This window comes from Rhinoraja longicauda, chromosome 1 (assembly GCF_053455715.1).
Source record: "Rhinoraja longicauda isolate Sanriku21f chromosome 1, sRhiLon1.1, whole genome shotgun sequence".
In the NCBI taxonomy this organism is placed as follows: Eukaryota; Metazoa; Chordata; class Chondrichthyes; order Rajiformes; family Arhynchobatidae; genus Rhinoraja; species Rhinoraja longicauda.
Window position 1 is genome coordinate 82,369,630 of NC_135953.1, and position 15,266 is coordinate 82,384,895.

Consider the following 15,266-nt stretch of genomic DNA (forward strand, 5'->3'; position numbering starts at 1 on the left):
TTGTTACAGGCTGCATGGAATAAAGGACTTCTTCAGTTCTCCGATACATGTTGTCTGGTCATTATTTTGACCTCTGCCAAGTATTTGGCTGGTAAATGCCTCCCTTTCTAAGAATCTGTTTGAGAGCCAATCTCCCACTGACGAGCAGTGCATTTCTGCCTCCACTTGGAGCAAAGCACTCATCTAAACTTCACCTCGGTAATGTTGCTGTTATTTCCCCTGATGCCCAAAAGGAAAAACTAACAACAATAAGGCAGCATCCACTGAATACAAAATACTTTTATTTTAAATCAAGGTCAAGTAGCTTACATTCACTCATACTAAAACTAGACATGTGGTGGTAGGATTCCTCTGAGCTAAAAGCAGTGAAATAGTCTACCTGTACGACCTGAAAATGTTTACCACTGCGATAGACATTACACAGAAGGAAACCTGCCCTATGGTGTGCATTGTTTTACATGCCAGAAACTTGAGAAACAAAAACAGTGTTCATATTGGCACATCTATTCCTATTCTAACCCGAGGAAGAATCCAATATGCAGCCAGGACAGGGGCAGAATTTCTGCTATCTGCTTTAACTCTCCTGAGCAAAGGACATATAAAACAAAAATCAGATAACTTGAGCCAGATTGATATGTCAGCCATATTTAACACATTTTAACACATGTCAACACATTTAGCTTACGTCAAAATTAGAAATCCGTAAAACCTATCCTCATTCTCCTAGAATTAACATCAGTGTACCGAGTAAGCCAACTAAATATTGACTGTCAGGTAATGTGGAAATGGATAATTTTGCTGGTCCTGGCAGCAAATATTCCACTGAGCTAAAAGAAATAGGAGCCATGTGCTGTGATCCCTTTGACCTTTTAATTGTAATTGTAATTGTAATTAATTTATTAGGCAAGTATGTAAAAACATACAAGGAATTTGATTTGCCATATAGTCATAGCAAAAAAGCAACAGGACAAACAACTACATAAAAATTAACATAAACATCCACCACAGCGCACTGTGATGGAAGGCAATACCGGATTATCTTCTTCCCTCCTTTTCTCCCGCGGTCGGGGCAGTCGAACCATCCGCAGTAGGGGCGATCGCTCCCGCAGCCGGCGATCGAAGCTCCCGCGTCGGGGCGATCCAATCTTCCGTGATCGGAACGGTCAAAGTTCCTGTGGTTGGAGCTCCCGAAGTCGATCCCTAACCAACTCCATGAAGTTAAGTCTGCGGGCTCCCACGGTTTGAGCTCCTGAAGTCGATCCCCAGCAAAGGGACCGCCAGCTCCACAATGTTAGGCCGCAATGCAGATGGAGATACGATATGGAAAACGTCGCATCTCCGTCGAGGAAAGATTTTTTTAAAAGTTTCCCCCCACCCCCACATAATACAAAGCTAAAGATACACTAAAACATACATTTAACAACAGACTAAAAACAACAAAAGAAGAAAAGGACGAGACAGACTGATGGTGAGGCTGCCATCATACGGCACCACCCGATGGAGAAGAAACATTTAGACAGATACATGGATAGGACAGGTTTAGAGGGATACTAGACTAAGTGGACCCGTTGGGCCCAAACCTCTCCTGCATTGGTGCAGCAACCTCATCACCCCCCCCCCACCCCCGTCCCCACCCCCGTCCCCTCCCCCTTCCCCCGACTCCATCCCCCTCAACCCCCCCTCAACCCCCCCTTGGCTGGTGTGGGCATATGGGCTGAAGGATCTGTTTCCATGCTGTTTGACTCTATGACTATGCATTTAAAGTTTTATATGTGTCTGGGGCTGTTTGTATGGGCTGAATGGAGACCCATATGGTATCAATATTTAAGACAGGCATTACATTACAGACAAATTAGTTTGGTGTCAGTTATAGATAAATTACTTGAATAGGTAATTCCACCGTTTATATTCAAGTTCTGATGGAGGGTGTCAAGGAAACACTGGAGCTTCATTGATATCTGGGGGTTGAAGATCTTTGACTTTAGCACATGAATAACAGCCAACTCCACTTTTCCACCATTGCAATTCACTCCTTTTTTTTTGGGGTTGTGTAATTTGAATGCCTGTTTAGCGCTTTTATTGTTGGACTGTGTTTTGGGGGGTTTTTGGGGTTGTGTGATTTGAATGCCTATTTAATGCTTTTATTGTTGGACTGTGTTTTTGGGGGTTTTTGGGGTTGGGTAATTTGGGTGCCTGTTTAGTGCTTTTATTGTTGGACTGTGTTTTTGGGGGGTTTTTTTGGGGGTGTAATTTTGATGCTTATTTAATGCTTTTGTTGTTGGACTGTGGGTGATTGAATTAACATTTTGTTCAAGATGGCCGCGCCGTTGTGTTTGGCTGCCTGCCACTGTATGTTTCTTTTTTTTTCCTAGTCAGATGTGCAGCACTTTGGTCAACGTGGGTTGTTTTTAAATGTGCTATACAAATAAATTGACTTGACTTGACTTGACTTATAAGAAAAAAGAGGAACACAATAATAATCTTCAGACCCCAGAAATTCTGCAAACTTATGAGTCTACCCTACAAGGTGTCAGACTCTGGATACAATTAGGATTTTTTAATTTAAGTCCGAACTGAGCTTCCACAACATATCCTCTCCATTCTGAAGAGTAACTAATTCCATTATGCTTGAACACTCAAGCTCATTTTTGGTTAAATCCTTCGTTAGGCATCAGACTCCTCTGGCTATAACTATACTAATAACGTCCTGACTATCTTCCAGTGTCAGCTTGCCCAACATTCTGCTGCCTAAATCATCTCTACACATTCATACCCCATGCAACTCTGCATTTTGCAGGCCTGATTTATCTCTCGGATCCCCAATGCCACAATTGCAAAATCTCATCCCCAAGTCTATTTTGTACAAATTTATTCATGGTGTTCTCTTTTCCATTTCGGTGACACATTTGATTGATTTTTTTTAAATAGATGGAATACATTCCAGTGGAGAATGTCACCTGTGTATTAATGAATAAGTTATTGCAATAATTTCAAAAGAATGCATTGCCGATGAATGTCAGGGCAATGCAGTTGAAATTATAGAAATTCATGGCATCGAAGGAGGTTATTTGCCCAAATTATCCAGCCAAACAAAAGAGAAGTATCTCGACCAGTCCTACTTTCCAGCTCTTGAAATGTAACCTGGTAAATTGCAATACTTTAAGTTCCTCTCTATGCATCTTTAATTACATTTAGTCTTTGTCACCGCTATCATTGTAGGACATGAGCTCAAGATTGTTTTTCGAGCATTATTTTATTTAGATGGCCAAAGATTGTACATGCGCACTGGAGGTGATGATGAATTTCACTACTGTATCGTATGTTCATAAGTTATAGGAGCAGAATTAGGCCATTCAGCCAATCAAGTCTACTCTGTCATTCAATCATGGCTGATCGATCTTTCCCTCTCAACCCCATTCTCCTGTTTTCTGTCCATAACCCCAGACCCATTTGTTATTTGTCTGATCTCACTCGTACAAACATAGCTGAACACTAAGATGATTATGGGAAGTTGAGGCAAAGTGGTTTGAAATTCTATAGCAAGCACTGGCATGTTTAGGTTTAGGTTTATTAATGTCACATGTACCGAGGTACATTGAAAAGATTTGTTTTGCATGCTACCCAAATAGATTGGACAATATTATAAATAAATACAATCAAGTAAACTCCATAAGTAGAGCGAAGGGGAAGATACTGAGTGCAGACTACAGTCCTCAGCATTGTAACGATCCGACACTCATTCACAGCTTCACAGGTTATAGGAGTAGAATTAGGCCATTCGGCCCATCCAGTCCACCTCATTATTCAATCATGGCTAATCTTTGCTTCCTAATCCCATTTTCCTGCCTTCTCTCCATAACCCTTGACACCTGTTATAATCAAGAATTTGTCTATCTCTGCCTTAAAAATATCCACTGACTTGGCCTCCACAGCCTTCTGTGGCAATGCGTTCCACTGATTAACTTCCCCCTGACCAAAGAAGTTCCTCCACTCCTCCTTTCTAAAATAACACCCTTTAATTCTGAGGCTATGACCTCTGGTCCTTTCATTCACTAAGTGATAGCTCCCAAGGTATGGAGTGATCATGTTTTACTACAGGAACCATTCGTAAATATGTGCTTTGTGCTCCATTTTGATCAATTCTCCCACTACCTTAAGATTGCAGTAAATTGGCTCGACATTCAATTCTATATATATATTATATATATATTATATATTATATTATATATATATATATATGTGTGTGTGTGTGTGTGTATCTGTGTGTGTATATATAAACCTGTGTATATATATATATATATATATATATATATATATATATATATATATATACACACTATCGGAACACAGTTACCAGCCTTGGAGGACATCTACAACACACGATGTCTCAGAAAAGCCACCAGCATTCACAAAGACTCCTCACACCCCTGCAATAGTCTGTTCGAAATTCCACCATCAGGCAGACGCTACAAGGCCTTCTACGCCCGCACCTCCAGACTCAGGAACAGCTTCATCCCCAGGGCCATAGCTGCTATGAACCGGTCCTGCTGAGCCGGATGGCCACATCGCACAATGAACCGGCACAGACCTACTTGAACTTTATACTGTCTTAAAACTGTTTCTAATTTTATTTCACTGAGATTCAGCGTGGAAACAGGCTCTTCAACCCACCTAGTCCATGCCAACCTACAATCATTCATACACACTCGTTCCATCCTACATACGAGGGAGAATTTACAGAAGCCAATTAACCTACAAACCTGCACATCTTTTGGATGTGGGAGGAAACCGGAGCACCAGGAGAAGACCCACAGTCACAGGGAGAACCTACAAACTCTATACAGACAGCACCTGTTGTCAGTAGGCAACCTGGGTCTTTGGCGCTGTAAAGCAGCAACTCTACCACTATTGCACCGTTCTGCCAATTCTTGCAAATATCTGCATATTTAATTGACCTTAAAACGGATGTGAAACGCTCATGTTAAATAGTTTCCAATCTGATTTTAATTCTTTGAGCCAGCCTCTTCTATATAGAGATCTCTGTTTTCCAGTCAACCATTATGAATGGTAGGTTAATGTTATGGCCATTGTGGGAAACTATGCTATGTCTCTTGAGAATATGTCTTCAGTTTCAGCATGCTTTTTGTCAATGGCATTTTGTCGCAGTTATTGATAGGTATATGTCAGCCCACAGCTGAACAATCAACTGAGCAGCCAAGCAATTGACATGCATATTAACATACTGATCATTGCCCTTCACTTTCATTTTGAAATCTTTGCATTTTTCATTACAGAATCACCATTAGTGGCACATATGTTCATAAGCTTCACTCTCCAAGCTGCTTCAATATCACATAAGCATCTCAGTTGCAGCTTTCTCCTGTTGTTATTTACTTACACCAAAACCTACATGGTTGACATCATTTTGTCTATCCATCCTGGGTGAAGCTAATGTTTGTTTGCTGATCCTCCCAATGGATTTGGAGGATTTTGCAGAGACAACATTGAAGGTACCTTTCCAGTGTCTGAAAATGTCCAGATAGGCATTCCTTGTCTCCAAAGTACACAAAAGAACAGGCAACTCTGCTTCCTGTAGAATATGAACTTAGTAATGCTTTTGAAATCTTTATCTTTGAACGCTCTTCACCTTAGATGGCCAAAAGTTGTACATATGCACTGGAGATGATGATGAATTTCACCATTGTTTTCTTCACTGAGGGTTGGGTCCAAGGAATGGAGTGATCAATGTTTTACCACTGAACCATTCCAGAATCTCTGCTCTATGCTCCCACCACCAGACATTTTCAAAAAGCACTTCAAAAGGTAATTATACACAAAACTCTGTAGGTTATAGGAAATAAGTACCTGTCTCAATAAAACACAAATAAATAAAACATTGAAGATGCAAACCCCAACATTCACTGGACCTGGGCCTTCTCAAATGAGGTCCAATAAATTACACCACTGCCATCTACTGAAGAAAATCTGGAATAAACTTTGAAATAAAACAAACACAAATGTCGACATAAGCAACTACGAATGCTAGAATTTTGAGTAAAACACAAAGTGCCGGGGGAACACAGCAGGTCAGGCAACATCTGTGGAGGGAACGCACAGGCAACGTTTTGATTCAGGACCCTTCTTCAGACTGATTGATTCTGAAGTACATAACATCTGTAAAGTTAACAGATTTAACAATGATCCTTCATTAACTTTGTTTTTTGACAGATTCTGTAATTTTTTTTACAACTTTATTTGCAGCTGAAAAGGAAAAATATATATATTAGATAAATAGAAATTAACAGGGAAATAGAAATTAAATTAACAGAAATTATGTTTGCCTTTATACACTTGGTTCCAACCACAACATGGCTTTGGTATTAGTACAAGCACAGATTTTTTTTTAAAAACAAACTTTTCAGGGAGACCTGAACTTTGGAATTAAAAACAATGCCAGCATTTTAGGGCCGATGGTGGTCAGCACATCTCGCAATGAGGATTTAAAAAAATTAATAGACCTTTCTTATCATATCATATATATACAGCCGGAAACAGGCCTTTTCGGCCCACCAAGTCCGTGCCGCCCAGTGATCCCCGTACATTAACACCATCCTACACCCACTAGGGACAATTTTTACATTTACCCAGCCAATTAACCTACATACCTGCACGTCTTTGGAGTGTGGGAGGAAACCGAAGATCTCGGAGAAAACCCACGCAGGTCACGGGGAGAACGTACAAACTCCTTACAGTGCAGCACCCGTAGTCAGGATCGAACCTGAGTCTCCGGCGCTGCATTCACTGTAAAGCAGCAACTCTACCGCTGCGCTACCGTGCCTCTTTCTTGAAGCTTGCAGTTTTTTCATCAGTCCATTGGTGTCCATTGGTGGCAGCACTGCTTGCCATCAAATGGCAACTGCAGATCTGGGTTCGTAAAAGGTGAATATTCTCTGCTTATTTTTGGTTGACAAAATAACTATTGTAAAGGACACAAAGTGCTGGAGTAACTCAGAGACATTATTTTTGATTTTGCACTATTATTGTTTATTTATCTATCTGTTATAATAGATATACATGTGTATATACATATACATATATACTATGACTCCCATAGGTAACTAGACTACACTTCTTCCCACCCTGCTTCCTGTAAAGACTCTATCCCCTACTCCCAATTCCTCAATCTATGCCGCATCTGCGCCCAGGATGAGGTTTTCCATACCAGGGCATCGGAGAGGTCCTCATTCTTTAGGAAACAGGGATTCCCCTCTTCCATTATAGATGAGGCTCTCACTAGGCTCTCCTCGATATCCCGCAGCTCCGCTCTTGTTCCCCCTCCCCCCATTTGTAACAAGGACAGAGTCCCCCTTGTCCTCACCTTCTACCCCATCAGCCATCGCATTCAGCATATAATCCTCCAAAATTTTCGCCACCTCCAATGGGATCCCACTACTGGCCACATCTTTCCATCTCCACCCATTTCTGCTTTCCACGGAGACTGTTCCCTCCGCAACCCTCTGCTCGACTCGTCCCTTCCCACCCAAACCACCCCCTGCCCAGATACTTTCCCCTGCAACCACAGGAGATGCCCCTTTACCTCCCCCCTCGACCCCGACAGTCTTTTCTGTTGAGGTAGAGGTTCACTGGCACCTCCTACAACCTCATCTACTGTATCTGCTGTTCCAGGTGTCAACTACTGTACATCAGCGAGACCAAGCGCATGCACGGCGATCATTTCGCTGAACACCTCCGCTCAGTCTGCCTTAACTTACCTGATCTCTCGGTTGCTCAGCACTTTAACTCCCTCTACCATTCCCAATCTAACCTTTCTGTCCTGGGCCTCCTCCATTGTCAGAGTGAGGCCCAGCGCAAATTGGAGGAACAGCACCTCATCTTTTGCTTGGGTAGCTTACACCCAAACGGTATGAACATTGACTATTCTGACTTCAAATAGCCCTTGCTTTCCCTCTCTCTCCATCCCCTCCCGCTTCCCAGTTCTCCCACCAGTCTTACTGTCTCCGATTACATTCTACCTCTACCTATATATACAACTTTCTTTTGTTGTTTATCACGGGTTTACAGAGTACCCGCAGTATATTTACATATCTGTTGTACGTACCTGTTTACATATCTGGGGCGGGGGGGGAGAGAAGGATCCCAACCCAAAACATCACCTATCCATGTTCTCCAGAAATGCTAGCTGACCTGCAGAGTTACTCAAGCACTTTGTGCCCATTTGTGTAAACCAGCATTTGTCGTTACTTTTTTTCTAAAATAACTATTGTGTTTACTTATTTTCCTAGTTTTTAATCTGCATTAATTTTTGTTCCAATTTAAGCTACATACAGCATTAGAGCTTAAATTCTAAAATCCATATCTTGCAATATTATTCCTCTCAGCATTTGAAGGAGGAAGAATAGATTGTCCTGGAGATAAACTGCTTACACCCATTCATGGCCAAAAACCCTCTTTTTCACAGATGTCTGTTTTGGGATAGATATGTGGCACAGTATGATTTTCCTTATCATTAGTGACATTTGCCAGATTTATCAGATTGCTGAATCAAGTAATTGCAGCCTCTCTTGACCTCTCTTGGATATAGTTACCACTTGATCTATGGGGCAATTCCAACTTTTCTCAGAATAGTTCTGGGAATTCAGCAGTCCAAATAGTGAGAATAGCTACTTTTCTCAACTATCAGATGGACAGTCCTGATCCTACTTCGACAATGGAACATTATGGTTCACCGCTTGCAGTTCCATGGACTTTGGTTTTTTTTAAATTGTGGTATGCATCATTATCTTGGTCATTTTGCAGTCTTCTTTCTTTTAGAAATTCTATGTGTAGGTTATGCATAATTTGTTTTTGTATGTTTGTCTGAATATACAGCGCCCTCCATAATGTTTGAGATAAAGACCCTTCATTTATTTATTTGCCTCTGTACTCCACAATTTGAGATTTGTAATAGAAAAAATCACATGTGGTTGAAGTGCACATTGTCAGATTTTAATAAAGGCCATTTTTATACATTTTGGATTCACCATGTAGAAATTACAGCAGTGTTTATACATAGTCCCCCCTTTTTAGGGGACCATAATGTTTGGGACACAGCAATGTCATGTAAATGAAAGTGGTCATGTTTAGTATTTTGTTGCATATCCTTTGCATGCAATGATTGCTTGAAGTCTGCGATTCATGGACATCACCAGTTGCTGGGTGTTTTCTCTGGTGATGCTCTGCCAGGCCTGTATTGCAGCCATCTTTTACTTATGCTTGTTTTGGGGGCTAGTCCCCTTCAGTTTTCTCTTCTGCATATAAAAGGCAATGCTCAATTGGGCTCAGATCGGGTGATTGACTTGGCCACTCAAGAATTGACCATTGGTTTGCTTTAAAAAACTCATTTGTTGCTTTAGAAGTACGTTTGGGATTATTGCCTTGCTGTAGAATGAACTGTTGGCCAATGAGTTTTGAGGCATTTGTTTGAACTTGAGCAGATAGGATGTGTCTATACACTTCAGAATTCATTATGCTACTACCATCAGCAGTTGTATCATCAATGAAGATAAGTGAGCCAGTACATGCCCAGGCCTTTATTGCTGCTGCAAGCAAAATGTTTCATCGACCCCGTACCTGTGGATATGACAATAAACTTGACTTAAGAGTAGGAGGAGTAGCAGGTGGTGCTCATGATCCCTTACACATGCCTCTGATTAGATTTAATACCCTACTCTGAAACCCTCCTCACCACACCAGCCTGTTCCCAACTCATTGATGGCTGACATTTAAAATATATTTTGAAGCATTTACAGTGCTGAACAATATTTGATTCTAAGCAGAGCCACCTGCCTTCAAATATACCTGTACCTCTAAACTTAAGATCTTGACTGTCAACCAGTAATTCCATCTGCAAATTATTAGGGAATAATTGTAGAAACAAGGTTATTCCATTTACTTTATTCACTGAGTTAGAATGAAGCAGATAATCTGTGCAATGTGTAGACATCTCTGGAAGATTTTGCAATCTGTAGATATCAATGGAAGATTTTGCTCTATTGATAAGATTGTTTCTTTTCAAATCTTTAACTCTGCTCAAACTTGACCCCACCTCAGCACCTCTACAGTTGAAGTTCATCTTTGTATTTGTTAAGTGCAGACATGTCTATTTCAATGCCATCTTGGCCAGCTCCCAGTTTCCCCTTCCTCTATTAACTTCCTTTGTACTTAATTCAGACAGGATCATTTAGCCAAACCTCTGTGCTCGAAAGCCTCTTCTAATGTCAAATCCATCAACATTTTGACTTTTTATCCTTTTATTGCACAATTTTTTCCCTCCATAATCTCTTCCAGCCCTTTAGCTCTCTCTTGAAACTGCAAATCCACAACTCAAATCACTCAGCCTTGGGCAGTTGTTTTCAACAACTTGGTTCTATTTTTTTGCTATTCCTTCTCTAACCTCTCCATGTATTTGTTCTTTTATGATGTTCCTTAAAATTTATTTCTCAAACTAATTTCTCTCTGACAATATTTTGTTGTGTTTCTTTGTATTAAACATTAATAAAATGCTTACAAACATTTCATTGCATTAAAGGTGCTAGATAAATGAGGTTGTTTGACAGATTATGGCTGACAATTGTGTACAGAGCAATATGAGTGGGGATAATCTTTTCTGTATACAAAGAAATTCAACAATAATGCAGGTATCAGCCACAGAGAAGGGAGTCTTAGCTAATTTTTCTTTTAATTCGATTTTTGGGATTTGAACATTACCGGCAAGGTAGCACTTATTCCCATTCTCAATTCCCTGGAGAAGAGGGTGGTAAGTTGCTTTCTTGAACTGTTCCACTTCTGATGAATATTCTCCGATATTCCCTGTTGGAATATTCTCTTGATGTGGAGCTCCAGGGTTTTGAATCATTGAAAATGAAGAAATGTTAATATATTTCCAAGTCAAGATGGCGTGTGACTCGTAGGTTGTGTCCTGGGATTGGAATGATTGACATCCAACAGCAACGACAACTTACTTTGTGTGGGATATTACTCAAGCTGCTGGAGTGGTTTTCCCTTGATGCCCATTGACTTCCATTTTGCCAGGGATTCTTGATGCTCAACTGACTCAAATGCTGTCCCCTGATGTCAAAGACAGTAACCCTCATCTCACCTCTGGAATTCAGCTGTACAATCAATGTTTGGATTGCAGCTAAACAGTTCTGGTGAAACACAAATGTAAGCATGTTTTTGTTTAGAATAAGCACTGTTTAAAACCGTTGCTGAAGACATTGGTGCTACTAATAATCAAGAACAGATTGAAATTGGACCATTTGTATTTGTCCTGCTTTTTGTGAACAGGATATACCTGGGCCATTTTCCTTACTGTCAGGTGATACCATGTAATAACTGGACTGGAACAAATTAGCCAGAAGCACAATAAATTCTGGAGAGTAGTTCTAGAAGGTTCTATAAGAAAATAACTGCAGATGCTGGTACAAATTGATTTATTCACAAAATGCTGGAGTAACTCAGCAGGTCAGGCAGCATCTCGGGAGAGAAGGAATGGGTGACGTTTCAGGTCGAGACCCTTCTTCAGACTGATGTCGGGGGTGGGACAAAGGAAGGATATAGGTGGAGACAGGAAGATAGAGGGAGATCTGGGAAGGAGGAGGATAAGAAAATAACTGCAGATGCTGGTACAAATCGATTTATTCACAAAATGCTGGAGTAACTCAGCAGGTCAGGCAGCATCTCGGGAGAGAAGGAATGGGTGACGTTTCGGGTCGAGACGTCCAATTTCCATCCTGCCCTTAAATATACCTGGACTATCTCTGACATCTCCCTCCCATTTCTGGACCTCACCATCTCCATCACAGGAGACAGACTAGTGACGGACATTTACTACAAGCCCACCGACTCGCACAGCTATCTGGACTACACTTCTTCCCACCCGGTCCCCTGCTAGGGCTTCCGAGATGTCCTCGTTCTTCAGAAAACGGGGCTTCCCCTCCTCCATTATAGATGAGGCTCTCACTAGGGTCTCTTCTACATCCCGCAGCTCCGCTCTTGCTCCCCCTCCCCCCACTCGCAACAAGGACAGGATCCCCCTCGTTCTCACCTTCCACCCCACCAACCAGCGGATCCAACATATCATCCACCAACATTTCCGTCACCTACAACGGGACCCCACCACTGGCCATATCTTCCCATCCCCTCCCCTCTCTGCGTTCCGCAAAGACCGTTCCCTCCGTAACTCCCTGGTCCACTCGTCCCTTCCTACCCAAACCACCCCAACCCCGGGCACTTTCCCTTGCAACCGCACGAGATGCAACATCTGTCCCTTTACCTCCCCCCTCAACTCCATCAAAGGACCCAAACAGTCTTTCCAGGTGAGACAGAGGTTCACCTGCACCTCCTCCAACCTCATCTATTGCATCCGCTGCTCTAGATGTCAACTTATTTATATCGGTGAAACCAAGCGCAGGCTCGGCGATCGCTTCGCTGAACACCTGCGCTCGGTCCGCATTAACGCAACTGATCTCCCGGTGGCCCAGCACTTTAACTCCCCCTCCCATTCCCAGTCTGACCTCTCTGTCATGGGCCTCCTCCAGTGCCATAGTGAGGCCCGCCGGAAATTGGAGGAGCAGCACCTCATATTTCGCCTGGGCAGTTTGCAGCCCGGTGGTATGAACGTCGACTTCTCCAACTTCAGATAGCTCCTCTGTCCCTCCCTTCCCCTCCTCCTTCCCAGATCTCCCTCTATCTTCCTGTCTCCACCTATATCCTTCCTTTGTCCCACCCCCGACATCAGTCAGAAGAAGGGTCTCGACCCGAAACGTCACCCATTCCTTCTCTTCCGAGATGCTGCCTGACCTGCTGAGTTACTCCAGCATTTTGTGAATAAATCTAGAAGGTTCTAATTTTATCTCGTTAGTTCAGGCTGAAGAATCTCAAAAGGCTGTGGAATGGCAGAAGTTCTTGCGCTGTGAAAGGCTTCCCCAACTTTACCAAAGAATTCCGATAACAGTGGAAATATATTTAAATAATACTATTTTAAAAATAATAATACAATCATAACAGTAAATGTATTTAAAAACACACCTAATGAATATGAATGGATTGAAAACATTAAATGTTGATATAAATACATTTTTTAAAAGGCTCAACTTCTCTCACCTTTTCCATCCAAGAATGTAACCCCATTCAAATCAATGGGGTGGTGCTACATGTGCCAATCAAGGCTGGCATAAAGCTGGTGGAATAACATAAGAAATGTATCAGGTCATTTGTACTCCCACATGGACAAAATCTGGCAGTGAAACTGTAGGTGAGATGTGGCAGCATCTTACCTCTGGTGCCAACCAAATTTTGGGCTATAACATGTAAGTGCAAAAGTCAGGAACACATGGACCAGGCTGCTTATGGTTCTCTACTAAATAGATGACATAAGTGAAGTATGGTTTGGTCTGTCACTACCACAAAAGTTTCCAGTAAAATGGAGAGAACAAATTGAAGCCCTAGTCCCAATCCGAAACCAGATGCTGCCTGACCTGCTGAATTCCTCCAGCACTTTTGCTCAAGGTTCCAGCATCTGCAGTTCCTTGTGTCTCCACTAACTGGTAGTTCTAATTGCCGCAGTAACCTCAGTTGGCACCAGCCACATTCCCCGGTGAGTTTCAAGAAACTTGGAAAATCAGTGGATCTTACATCAAAATGTTTTGAAATATTGCTGTAATTGAGCAATTAACAGCCAACCTCTCTCAAGGGGTTGCCAATGTGTTGCCTAATTTGACTGTATTGTGAAATTCAAAAAATGCCTGATTGAACCTGTTTTCCCAGTAACCACACTTTGACTGGTTACAAAGGCCCCATCTGTAATCAGAACCATGCATTTCTGTGATTCAAATTCAGTTCTAAGTCATTTTTATATGTAGCGAGAAAGAAATTCAAAAGTAGGTTTCTTCTTTAAAATGGAGAATAAAATAAGCCCACCAGAATTTCTTAGAAGTGGAAGAATATTCCCTGCAAATCTCTACTTTGACTTCTTCTTTGGAAAATCACTTTGTTTCACCTTCAGGGCTCAGCGGACAGTTAAGGAATAAAATTGAGTGGGAGTGGGCAGGAAAATGTGCAACAGAGAAACAGCACAAATACTTCTGACAACATCTTGTGCAGAAAATAAGCCAAGGTTTCCCTCTGCTGGCTGGTTTGTTACTTTACTTCTTTTATATCTCACACATGAATCGTGGGCATTGGTGGAACTCAGCATCAATAAGCGAGTTTGGTATCTCGACTGAGCATGCGCAGGTCGTAGGTTGCAAGGGCTAAACATTCTCGTCGGCTGATCTGCTGCGTGTATACAGAATAAAACCAAAATAAAACCAAAAAGGATGGGTGATGTTTCAGGTTGGGACTCTTCTTCAGACAAGGGGGGAAGGTGAAGGGCTGATATAAATCACGACCTGATCTTTTCAGTGGTTAGCTGATATGCGAAACAGTGCAACCCTGTATATCTTGCACACAAAATGACGTAAATCTTACTATGAATGATAGAAATAAAAAGTGTTATCCTTGTTTATGAAGTTCATTTTTGAATGATTTAAAATTGAGGGGATTGGTGCAATATACTGCTAACCCACAGATGTGTTGTTATGAGATATTCACGTTTGAAAAATCCATAAATCACAAAAAAAAACAAGAAGGTGCCTGTGTTATTTGACCAAATTATCAGTTGAAGTTAAATATGAAATTTTTACAGGTTGTAAAGTAGTGGGTAAGGATTGTTTTAATGTATGTAACTCATTTTTCACAAAAGTGAGGGTGAGCACTATATTGCACCGACCCCCTCAATTATATGTTAAATTCAAAACTAAACTATGGGAGCAATGTACATTATTCATGTCTAAAGCTAACACTTCTGTATCAGTGTAGGTATGTATGCATTACATTTTATTACACAAATATAGAATGAAAAGAATGAAAAAATATCTTGACATGTGTTCATAGTCATTTTATTCACAATATTAGGATTTCTGGAAATAAGTTTGATGTCACTGATTGTGAATGTGTACAACACTGATTACACTGCGAGAGGCCCTAATGAAACGTATACGAGAGAACAATGATCATGATAGTTTCACGATCGACCCTTCCTCTAGGGTCTCGACCTGAAATGACAGCCATTCCTTCTCTCCAGAGATGCTGCCTGTTACTCTAGCATTTTATGTCTATTTTTTTAAGTAGTATTTTGTTTCCTCTATAAAGCAAAACTGGAAAAT